Source organism: Hakea prostrata, chromosome 6 (assembly GCF_041222555.1).
Source record: "Hakea prostrata isolate BN-2017 chromosome 6, UWA_Hpros_2, whole genome shotgun sequence".
In the NCBI taxonomy this organism is placed as follows: Eukaryota; Viridiplantae; Streptophyta; class Magnoliopsida; order Proteales; family Proteaceae; genus Hakea; species Hakea prostrata.
The window spans coordinates 33,517,937-33,529,508 of record NC_142605.1 but is presented as its reverse complement, the minus strand read 5'-3'; the positions used below and the strand labels follow the sequence as shown (position 1 = coordinate 33,529,508).

General features: G+C 37.5%; 2 pseudogenes; both read left to right on the top strand.

Moving 5' to 3' along the window:
- The first annotated feature begins 506 nt into the window (after positions 1-506).
- On the top strand, positions 507-2,054 carry LOC149013460 (hydroquinone glucosyltransferase pseudogene; annotated as a pseudogene).
- Positions 2,055-6,812: 4,758 nt separating this feature from the next.
- Positions 6,813-8,250, top strand: LOC149013459 (hydroquinone glucosyltransferase pseudogene; annotated as a pseudogene).
- The last annotated feature ends 3,322 nt before the right edge of the window (positions 8,251-11,572 follow it).

Sequence of the window (11,572 nt, the reverse complement as noted above, 5' to 3'; positions counted from 1 at the left end):
CTGAAAATAAATAAGATAAATCAAATCACTACTGATTCGAAGATAAATTTCTCGTGAAACCATACAAGAGCAAGCTGGCTAAAGATAATAATAATAAAAAAAAAATCTTCCATAAATAATTGTTAAGATGGTGCAAGAATCCAAATCAATTTCCCTCTTCTACTCATGAAATCCACGAGTTTAATTTATCAACTCAGATGGTATAGCATCACGAAACCTGCCATTGTGAAACCGTCTAGTGAGGTTGTGACAACTCAAAATTTCTATTTCTGTTGTCATCTCTTTCTGTCTGGTGTGTCATCCACGCGCTTTCACAAAAATAATTAAAGAACACCAAACACCTAAGTCACTAAACAAACTATCAAGGGTAGGTAATTTCTGGGTTAAGCTTATATTACACAATCAGAATATGTTACTTAAGAAATAATAAATAAAGGGGTTGGGGATTTGGCCAGTCTATATATAGCTCCATCTCCCCATTCTTGCTCTTCATCCCCCCGAACTACATCTCACAACAACCTCAAAATCACTCACACCTATTTGTCTGTGCATCTATCCTCCTGAAAGCTTAGGCACCATGAAAGGAACAAAACAAGCTCCACACATTGTCATTCTACCTGCTCCAGGTATGGGTCATCTCATCCCTCTGGTAGAGTTTGCTAAGAGATTAGTCCATGATCATGACTTCTCTATCACATTTGCAATCCCAGCTGATGGTTCTTCATCCAAAGCTCAAAAACAAATCTTGGATGACCTCCCCAAGTGTGTCAATACCGTCTTTCTCTCACCTGTTAACCTTGATGATCTCTCCAAGGATACAAGGGTTGAAACTCGTATCTACCTCACCATGCTCCGTTCCCTTCCTTCACTACGTGAATCTCTTAAGATCATAACTTCTACAACTCCTGTCTCTGCTTTGCTTGTTGATCTCTTTGGAACTGATGCATTTGATGTGGCTAAGGAATTCAATCTTCCTTCTTACATCTTCTTCCCTTCGACCGCAATGGTTTTATCATTATACCTCCATTTACCTATCCTTGATGAGTTGCATTCTTGTGAATATCGAGAGCTGCCTGAACCAGTGGAATTGCCTGGATGTGTGCCAATCGATGGAAAAGATTTAATGGATTCAATTCAAGATAGACAGAGTAAGGTGTATACGTGGACTTTATACCATTCCAAGCGTTTCAGGTTGGCTGATGGTATCCTATTAAATAGCTTCACAGAGATGGAGGCCAACACCATTAAAGCTTTGAAGGAAGGTGCAGGACCCAAGTATACCACCTATATACCCAATAGGGCCACTTGTACAAGATGGATCAAAGGATATGATGCGTCTGGGTGCCTAAAGTGGTTGAACCATCAACCTACTGGTTCTGTCTTGTTTGTTTCATTTGGGAGTGGTGGTGCCCTCTCAGAAAAGCAGCTGAATGAATTGGCATTGGGTTTGGAGCTTAGCGGACAGAGGTTCTTATGGGTTGTCAAGAGCCCAAACACTACCTATTTAGGTGGCCAACACATCAAAGAAGACCCTTTGAAATTCTTGCCCAAGGGATTTTTAGAGAGGACCAAAGAAAGGGGTTTAGTGCTAACCTCATGGGCACCTCAGATTCAAGTGCTTAGCCATGCCTCAACTGGAGGGTTTGTTACCCACTGCGGTTGGAACTCAACCTTAGAGAGTGTGGTTCATGGGGTTCCATTGATTGCATGGCCACTCCATGCAGAACAAAAGATGAATGCAGTATCGCTGGTTGAGGACTTGAAGGTAGCTTTGAGACCAAAAGTTGAAAAGGATGAGTTAGTGGGGAGAGTTGAGATTGCTAGGGTGGTGAAGTCTTTATTGGAAGGGAAAGAAGGAACCATCATACGGAAACAAATGAGAATGTTCAAGGATGCAGCTGCTAGAGTTCTAAGTGAAGAGGGGTCCTCTAGAAACTCACTTGCAGAGGTGGCACAGAGATGGAAGTCCCAAATGGGAATATAATTTTCTTTCTAATCTTTGTTTTAAGTGTACACAAAGAAATTGAATAGTTATTTAATTTAGATCATTCTCTCTCTCTGTTTCTTAACTATTGGCAATATTTCTCATTAATTGGTAATGGTACGAATAAACCTAATTAACCCTAAACTAGCCCTCAATCATTAGAGACTCGGAGGCTTTATAGCTTCTACCAAAACTTGGATCTCATTAGGATCTAAGTGGAGGCTACAAAATTTGAAAAACCACATGTTTCTAGCCCGACAAGTAGAAGATTGTGCTCCTCTCACACATCTTTACCTTATGTTTAGAAGGGGGCCCATCTTTCCCACCCTACAAGAACGAATCTTAGCCAAGCATTGATTGGCCACGCGGATACTATCGTGCCTCGAATGCTCAGCACTTTGGGGGCTGCTTTCTCGATCTACTATCACACTTGAAGTGAGGCAATCCATTACGTTAAGCCTCCGAGAAGTCTAGCTTTGCTCTTCTAGTACGCAATGGGTCAATCATCAATGGGTTACCGGCCGCATAGGCTCAACTGGTCCTCTGCTTCTTAATTTCTTTCTTACTCGAAGAGCAACAAACTTGAGACTGTGATTAGGCGAGGATAGGATTCGAACTTGCAATCTTCAGGTCATGAGCTATAATCCACTTATCAATGCTCATAGGTGGGTCCCCTCCTAAACATGTGGCGAAAGGATGTGAAAAGAGCACAATCCTCTATCTCAATGGATAGATCAAGGATCCCAGCTCTGGTTAAAGTATATACTCAATATGTTCTTGATAGGAAGAAAAGAAAGGGAGGTCATATCCAACACATAAAGCTCTTAGGTTTAGCAAGGATTTGACAAAACAAACACTTTGAAAGCTTGGCAAGTAAATGATTAGTGCCTAAACAATGTGAACGAATTCTAAAGTGAAAGAGATCATACTAATGGAAGTGCTATAAACCAAAATGTCATAAAAAACACAAAAACCAACTTTCTAATGCACGATCTGAAAATCTGATTCATGGGCATTATCATTCACTCAATGACTTTCATGGGTTCGAAATGCTGTCTTGCGGATGTCATTTTTATGAACCCTAACTTGATGGTAACCTGACCTCAGGTCCAAACTTTAAAACCATGTAGGCTCAATGTAATTCATCTAAGGAATTCTTTGATAGTGGAAATTGAAGACCCATTTCTCACTGTGATGTCCTTGATCAGTTGAAGTCTCTAGTTTAACATCAACATCTTCTACCTCTACTGATGCTAGTAGCTATTCATCATTCTTTGATTTGCTTAAGATCTTCATTTGATATCTAAAATCATAGGAGTAGTAAAGTTCCTATAAAAAAAGTTACAGATCTACAGAAATTTTTGCTTCATCATCCCTACAATGATGCATATGCATTTTCATAGCTATGATGAGTCAAATTGTAAATATCTCGTGTAGGCTTTAACTAGTTCTTGCATAGATTCCCTTTGAAGGAGTTGATCATCACAGATGATCATCCATTACTACTCAGCATTTTTTTCCTGTTTTTCTAAGTGCTATGGATTTCAACGGTCATATACAGAATTCAAGAGTCGTTTTGAATTAAAGAAAAATAACTTAAAAAAATAAGTCAGAGAGTTGCAATGTGTCATCCACACTCCTCAAAATAAACAAAACTAAATAAATAAACAAGTGTATCATCTAAAAACGAAATTTTCCATGACACCATAACCATATTAGTTATGGCGAGTTGGTAATTTGAAAAAAAAATAATAATAAAAAAAATTAACCCTTTAATGTCAGTTTGATAGAAAGGAAGATATACGAGTCAGGGCAAAGCCTTGAAAACCGGAGTTGACAAACCGAAAAAAAAAAAAAGAAAAAGAAAAAAAGATATACGATAATTAAAAGGCATGCATTACTGTGTGCGGTTTTTAAAATAACCAAATGATATGTGGAAAGATCCAAACAATTTTGTTCACCCACTTGTGAAATCCATTAATCAATCCAGTGAGCCATGACGACTCAAGATTTATGCTATCTATTCTGAGTTCTTAACAATAAAAATCATCTATTTGCACTTAAATTCCAATTTAAAATTTTAGAAGTGCTATCAAGAAACCAAGAGATCTAATGTCCTTTTATCTCCATTAACTGGTGGAAATTGTTAACTACTAGATTGGGTCAGTCTGATATATTTCGTTAAGTTAAATAATTGAAGTGGGTGTGTTGGTCATGAGTTTCATGATAAATAATTAAAAAAGGTTTTTACAAGGCACTTATTATGCTTATTATTATTATGGTGAAACTAGTGACCATCAACGATTATGCTCAAAATTACAAGGCATCCAATGTCAAAAATTACAAATTATCCACAGTTAATATCTACTGTTAAGTAATTGGTAAAATTACCTAATGTCCTTTCTCCCATTTAATTTATTTAAAATTTAAAATTTAAAATTCAAATGATCCAAATGTCCTTATCCTATTTAACTAGTTTGATCGAACACTGGAATGAACATCGACAACGGAAACAATGGCATCGACATCTTGAATGGCGAGTGCATTTGGGGTAAAATACTGATTTGATCGAACACTGGAGTGAACATCAACGATAGAAACATTGACATCGACCTTTCGAATAAGCGAGTGCATTGAGGTAAAATAAAGTAAAATCCATAGCTAATGCCAATAAACAACCAAAATTTGCTAGAAATCATAGTCTCAACTCTAGAATGACATACATAACAAATCAATACAACCATCTAGGGAGTAAAATCACTATATAGGTCTGGAACTAACTGAAAAAATCACAAAATATATCAGTTTACATAAAAATATAGCTTAAAGTAGCTGGAAAGTAGTTCAGGAAAGCAACAATGAATCTAATTTGCAAAACCAGCTTGCAAGAACCCAAGAAAAAGAGTGCACAAAGCAATCTAATTTTACTAATTTGAATCGAATATGGCACAGATTAATCGCCCTTACAAACGCAAAGACCAATCAAAGATGAAATGAAACAAAAATACATGTTGACACTACAAGTGATATATCTTTTTTGGTTTAAAAACTCAAGTGATATACCACTTACTGTTAACATGAATTTATTCATACACTTGTCCTCAGGCATGAAGTTCTTATCAACTTTGTCAACCGGATGATTAATGACACAGCACCACCAAACCTGGCTCGAACAATTCTTGGTAGTTATCTCCTATTTGTTACATATGAGTGGAGGTGTTCCATTATATGTATGAGACGTGATATATGATGTACACTATCTGTAGAAATTCTTGAACGGTTAAAAGCCCAAACTTCCATGGAGAGGTTTTAGGTTTGCACCCATCGGCGGCACCTATATTAGTAATATCCCCTAATATAAACTTGCCCACTACAAAAAAAAAAAAAAAGTTTGCTAAAGTTTGACTTTTGTAGTTATCTAACTGATATACTTGAAAGAGAAAAAAAGGTAGCCAGTGTGTGTGAGGGAAGATGACAGACAAAATAAAGAAGGAAATATGAGTGAAGAAATAAGAGGAATTTTAAGAATTCATGAATTGGTATTTAATTGAGTTTTAACTGCATCTTCCTTAAAAATGTATGTTTAATTATAAGTTTTGGATGATAAATGAGAATGATATTTTTAAAATTGGTTTTAATACTAAGAGGACAAAGTAAGAAGATTTCAGATGTGGGAAGAAAAATACCCCAGGGAGCTCGCTCGAGGAAGGCCTAGCCTAAGCTGTATATAACTGTCCGGTAACACATTCCACCGTTTAATGCATTTGATCTAACATCACAGTACGTAAACAAAAAATTGCAAATCTTGATGAAACATTTGGTTCGTAGTTCTCATGAGTTAAACTGAAAACATCTAGTATAGTATTCTAATAGTCCTTGCATAGAACTATTTGAATGAATTGATCATTTGTAGAATGTCAAGATCTTCCATTACTAATTTGCTGTTCAACATTGTCTCTCTTTTTTTTTTTTTTTTTTATAATCTTTTTGGGACTCCTATCCTCACCAGTACATTTCTGTAAACTTTTCCGGAATTTAAGAGTCATTTTGAATTCATGAATAGTACTTTGAAAAAAAAGCTAATAAATGAGAGAGAGTTGCAGTGTGTTGTCCACGCGCTTACAAATAAACAACATTTTTATTCATGAATATTAATTTTTATGATCTCCATAGCAGTTGGCTAAGGAGGAAAAGCTAATATATTTGACGGCATGCATTCATGCAGCAAGAATAATGTTTACGTAAACTTTGTGAAATCCATTTTTTTAAATTTTTTTTAAATTATGGTTGAAGAACCCAAACGATTTTCCTCTCCTTCTTGTGAAATTCATTACACGCAACTGCTGGTGCTAATCACTCCAGCAAGTCAGATTTATCGAATCAGATAATATCAAGAGTGTCAGCCTCACCATAACATCACCAAATCAGAGTGATATTTCTTTTTTTTGGGTAAGAAAATCAGAGTGATATTTCATTGATTAAGAAATGAGAGAATTTAATAATTAAAATATGTGTTAGTCTCCCGCTTCAAGATATAAAAATAGTTAAAATCTAAACAAATCAGGTTAGACACACGTCCTTCTCTTCCTAATTAAGTTACATATAAATAAAAGCTGATTAATGACTACCCAAGATGTATACCATCAACTAGGAACTACCAAAGTTGATAGACAATCTGTATTTGTTTCATAAAATATAATAAATAGAGAACTTGGAAGTGCTTGGGCAGTCTATATAAAGCCTCGTCTTCCCCTCCTTGTTTTTCATCTTTTCAGAATATATCATTACATGATTACAGCCTTACAAGCCTTTCTCTGATTTTCATTATCTTCACCCTTGAAACCGTAGGCATCATGAAAGGAGCAAAACAAACTCAACACATTGTCATTCTACCTGCTCCAGGTATGGGTCATCTCATCCCTCTGGTAGAGTTTGCTAAGAGATTAGTCCATGATCATGATTTCTCTATCACATTTACAATCCCAACTGATGGTTCTTCAACAAAAGCTCAACAACAAATCTTGGATGACCTCCCCAAGTGTGTCAATATTGTCTTTCTCTCACCTGTAAACCTTGATGATCTCTCCAAGGATACAAGAGTTGAAACTCGTATCTACCTCACCATACTCCGTTCCCTTCCTTCACTACGTGAATCTCTTAAGATTATAACTTCTACAACTCCTGTCTCTGCTTTGCTTGTTGATCTCTTTGGAACTGATGCATTTGATGTGGCTAGGGAATTCAATCTTCCTTCTTACATCTTCTTCCCTTCGACCGCAATGGTTTTATCATTATACCTCCATTTACCTATCCTTGATGAGTTGCATTCTTGTGAATATCGAGAGCTGCTTGAACCAGTGGAATTGCCTGGATGTGTGCCAGTCGATGGAAAAGATTTAATGGATTCAATTCAAGATAGACAGAGTAAGGTGTATACGTGGACTTTATACCATTCCAAGCGTTTCAGGTTGGCTGATGGTATCCTATTAAATAGCTTCACAGAGATGGAGGCCAACTCCATTAAAGCTTTGAAGGAAGGTGCGGACCCAAGTATACCACCTATATACCCAATAGGGCCACTTGTACAAGATGGATCAAAGGATAATGCAGCTGATGCATCTGGGTGCCTAAAGTGGTTGAACCATCAACCTACTGGTTCTGTCTTGTTTGTTTCGTTTGGGAGTGGTGGTGCCCTCTCACAAGAGCAGCTGAATGAATTGGCATTGGGTTTGGAGCTTAGCAGACAGAGGTTCTTATGGGTTGTGAAGAGCCCAAACACTACATATTTAGGTGGCCAACACATCAAAGAAGACCCTTTGAAATTCTTGCCCAAGGGATTTTTAGAGAGGACCAAAGAAAGGGGTTTAGTGCTAACCTCATGGGCACCTCAGATTCAAGTGCTTAGCCATGCCTCAACTGGAGGGTTTATTACCCACTGTGGTTGGAACTCAATCTTAGAGAGTGTGGTTCATGGGGTACCATTGATTGCATGGCCACTCCATGCCGAGCAAAAGATGAATGCAGTATCGCTGGTTGAGGACTTGAAGGTAGCTTTGAGACCAAAAGTTGAAAAGGATGGGTTAGTGGGGAGAGTTGAGATTGCTAGGGTGGTGAAGTCTTTATTGGAAGGGGAAGAAGGAATGGGCATACGAAATCAAATGAGAAGGCTCAAGGATGCAGCTGCTAAAGTTCTAAGCAAAGAGGGATCCTCTACAAGCTCACTCTCTGAGGTGGCACACAGATGGAAGTCCCAAATGAGAATATAACATTTTCCCCCCTCCTAATTATCTTTGTTTTAGATGTACATGGAGAAACTGAATAGTTATTTTTTGTTCATTAACTCTCGTTCACTCTCTCTTAAGTATGCAACTGCAAGGGTCTCTGCATCCTTCATAATAGTTCTCATTTACTGGCAATGGTACTAATGGAAGCTAGAACTGTAAAATGTCACAAAAAACACAACATCTTCTACCTCTACTGATACAATTGGCCATTCTTTGATTTGCTTAAGATCTTTATTTGATACCCAACAACATAAGAGTAGTAAAATTCCTGCAAAAAAGTTACAGATCTACAGAAAATCTTGCTTCATCATCTCTATAATAGATATTCATATTTTATATTTTCTCGATGCGTATGTTTTTTCATAGCTCTAACGAGTCAAATTGAAAACATGTCCTGTACGATTCAACTAGTTCATAGAAACTACATGAAACAGTTGATCATCATAGATGATCATCCATTAGTACTCAGCAGTCTTCAAACGGTCCTATACAAAATTCAATAGTCGTTTTGAATTCAAGAAAAATAATTTAGAAGAAATAAATCAGAGAGTTGCAGTGTGTCATCAACACGCCTCAAAATACAGAAAAACGAATAAACAAGTGTGTCATCCAAAGAGAAATTTACCATGAAACCATAACCATAATAGCTAGGGCCTGTTGCCTATTTGAATAAAAATTGTTTTACCCTCTTCTAATTAACGTCTGTTTGACAGAAAGGAAGAACTAAGATAATTAGAAGGCATGCATTCAGGTAAACTGTCTGTGGTTTTAAAAATAACAAAAATGATTTGTGGAAGGATCCAAAGAGTTGTGTTCTACTTGTGAAATCCATTACACGCAACTGCTAGTGCTCTATCACTCCAGCAAGTTGGATTTATCGAATCATATACTGTCAAGGATGACAGCTTCACCAACCTCACTATTTGAAACTATCCAGCGAGCGATGATGACTTAAGATTTATGTAATCTTTCCCAAATTCTTAAAAAATCACAATCATATATTTTCACTTCTAATTTAAAATTTCAGAAAGTGCTATCTAAGACACCAAGATCAATACTGTCATCTTTAATCCCCATTACCAGGTTGAAAGTGACAAGTGCAAGATTGCATCAGGCTGATATATTTCATCAAGAAGCTACAGAATTGAAATGTATGTTAGCCACGCGCTTCAAGATAAATAATTAAAATTTAATCTAAAATTATATAGATTTTGTGAAATCCCTTAGAATCTTGACCCAATAATCCAAAGTACCAGAAGAAGACAATTTTGGACCATTCAAATCGAGGCCGTGAGTTCAAAGCTTGAACAAATGGGCATGGACGAGATAGGAGATGACCCAACCAGTTTAGGTGATTTTGGAAGGAGGGAGAAAACCAACCCGGATGGATTAGGAAAATTGATTTGGCATGCACAAAAACTAAGGTTAGAAAACTCTAATGCCAAGATAAATGTTACCATTGAGTCAAGCATATTTAGAGGAGTCTCCCGACCAAAGCCCCCCCCGGGTTTGTGTCCAACCCCGGGGGGGGGGGGGGGGGGAGGGGGGGGGGTGGGGGGGGGTTGGGGGGGGGGGTTTCACACAACCAACCCCAAGAGATGGAGTTTGAATTGAGCAAGAAGAGGCCAACTTGTTTCGTAGCCCAAGGGGCGGTCGACCAGTCCTGGTGGGTTCTGATATGTCAAGTCTTCGTCTGGTTTGATCCAAATATTATTACATGTACTCTCCTTATAATTGCTAGGTTTTGGGTGAATTATTGTTATTCTTTTGGTGCACGATTTGACACTTTTAGGAGTGCTAACACCGTGATAGGTGAGGAATGCATAATTATCTAATTTTGTATTTGATTTATATTCCATCTTATGCTATTATGATTGTTGGTGTATGTTCTTATGATTGATATTGCAGGGCATGCATGTATGGGTGGTAATATGATTATATTTGCTTATCCTATTCATTTATTTATTTCATCTCAATTTATAATTGTGAATATGATATTTTGGGAATTGGGTGGTGATGCATTACATTTATATCTATCCGGGGTTGTGTGTTCACCCATCCCCCTGATGCCCTTATATTCATCTAGTACATTTATATGAACTACTAGTAGGTGTCTAGATGCATGGTTAGTTTACCCTTTTTGCATGCTACTACCAATTTGACATGGGTATTGAAGTTGAGTGACCCATAATGGTAGTGATTAGGTCCTGTGGGCATCTAACAAAGGTAACCATTCCATGAGGTGAGCATATGGTAATGTTGCATATGTGGAGGGTTTGGGCTCGTCAGCATCCAACAGAGGTACCCGTCCGTGAGGAGACGCAAGATGGTCCACCAAAGCATATGTGGACAACCATAGGATTATGAAATGTTAATGCAACAGAGGAACTGATCCATGAGGAATAACATTTCTAGATGGAGAAGGATACGTAGATTAAGAGGCCACAAGGCATGAGGGAAGGTATTTAGAACAATTGTAGTATGGAACGTAGATGATCTTGCATTGGGTTAGGCTTATCTTAGACATGCGCCAATACTCATAGCAATGGTATGGTAAGAGAGTGGTGACTAAACCCCCAACCATGATGTGATGTGACCCGAACCCCTTTACCGCAAGATCCCAATAGAGGTACTAGTCAGTGAGGGATCAAAGTGACGAGGCCTTCCCAGAGGAGGTTGGTGTTACGACTTAACACGTGTCCTCCATAGAGACTATCATTGGATAGAGTGTAAGGGCATACTTGCATATATACATTATTTCATTTCATTTTTATTTATATCTCATGATTGGCACATGAATTAAATGTGTAATATGTAATTTTTTTGATCTAACTAAGTTATATGAAACTCATTCCTCAAGAAAATATATTTTTTAGATTCTCTGACAAGTTATGAGGAATGAGAACGCCATACTCCCAAAGAGTTCACAGCCAACGGAGTCTTACGGGGGGCAAACAAGAAAGGACACCGTGGCACACAAAGAGTTGTGCCCCTGTATGGACTTCTCCAATGGAGTCCAACCATTCTAAGAGCCAAGGGAATTTGATTGGGAATCCGATTGCCTTCATTGGGATTATTTATATTTTTTATTTGTTTGTTTAGCAATACCGCTAAACATATAGTTAAGCACTTTCTTATGGATATGATTACACTTAGACTTTGGCTGATTTGACTTGACTTAATTTTAACTTTGATTATCATTTGGGATGACTGTAATAATATGATATTTGATACCTTTAATATTCCTTGCTCTTTTGATTATGTTATTGTGTATGTGTGGTTATGGATTGGCCATAAACCAAGA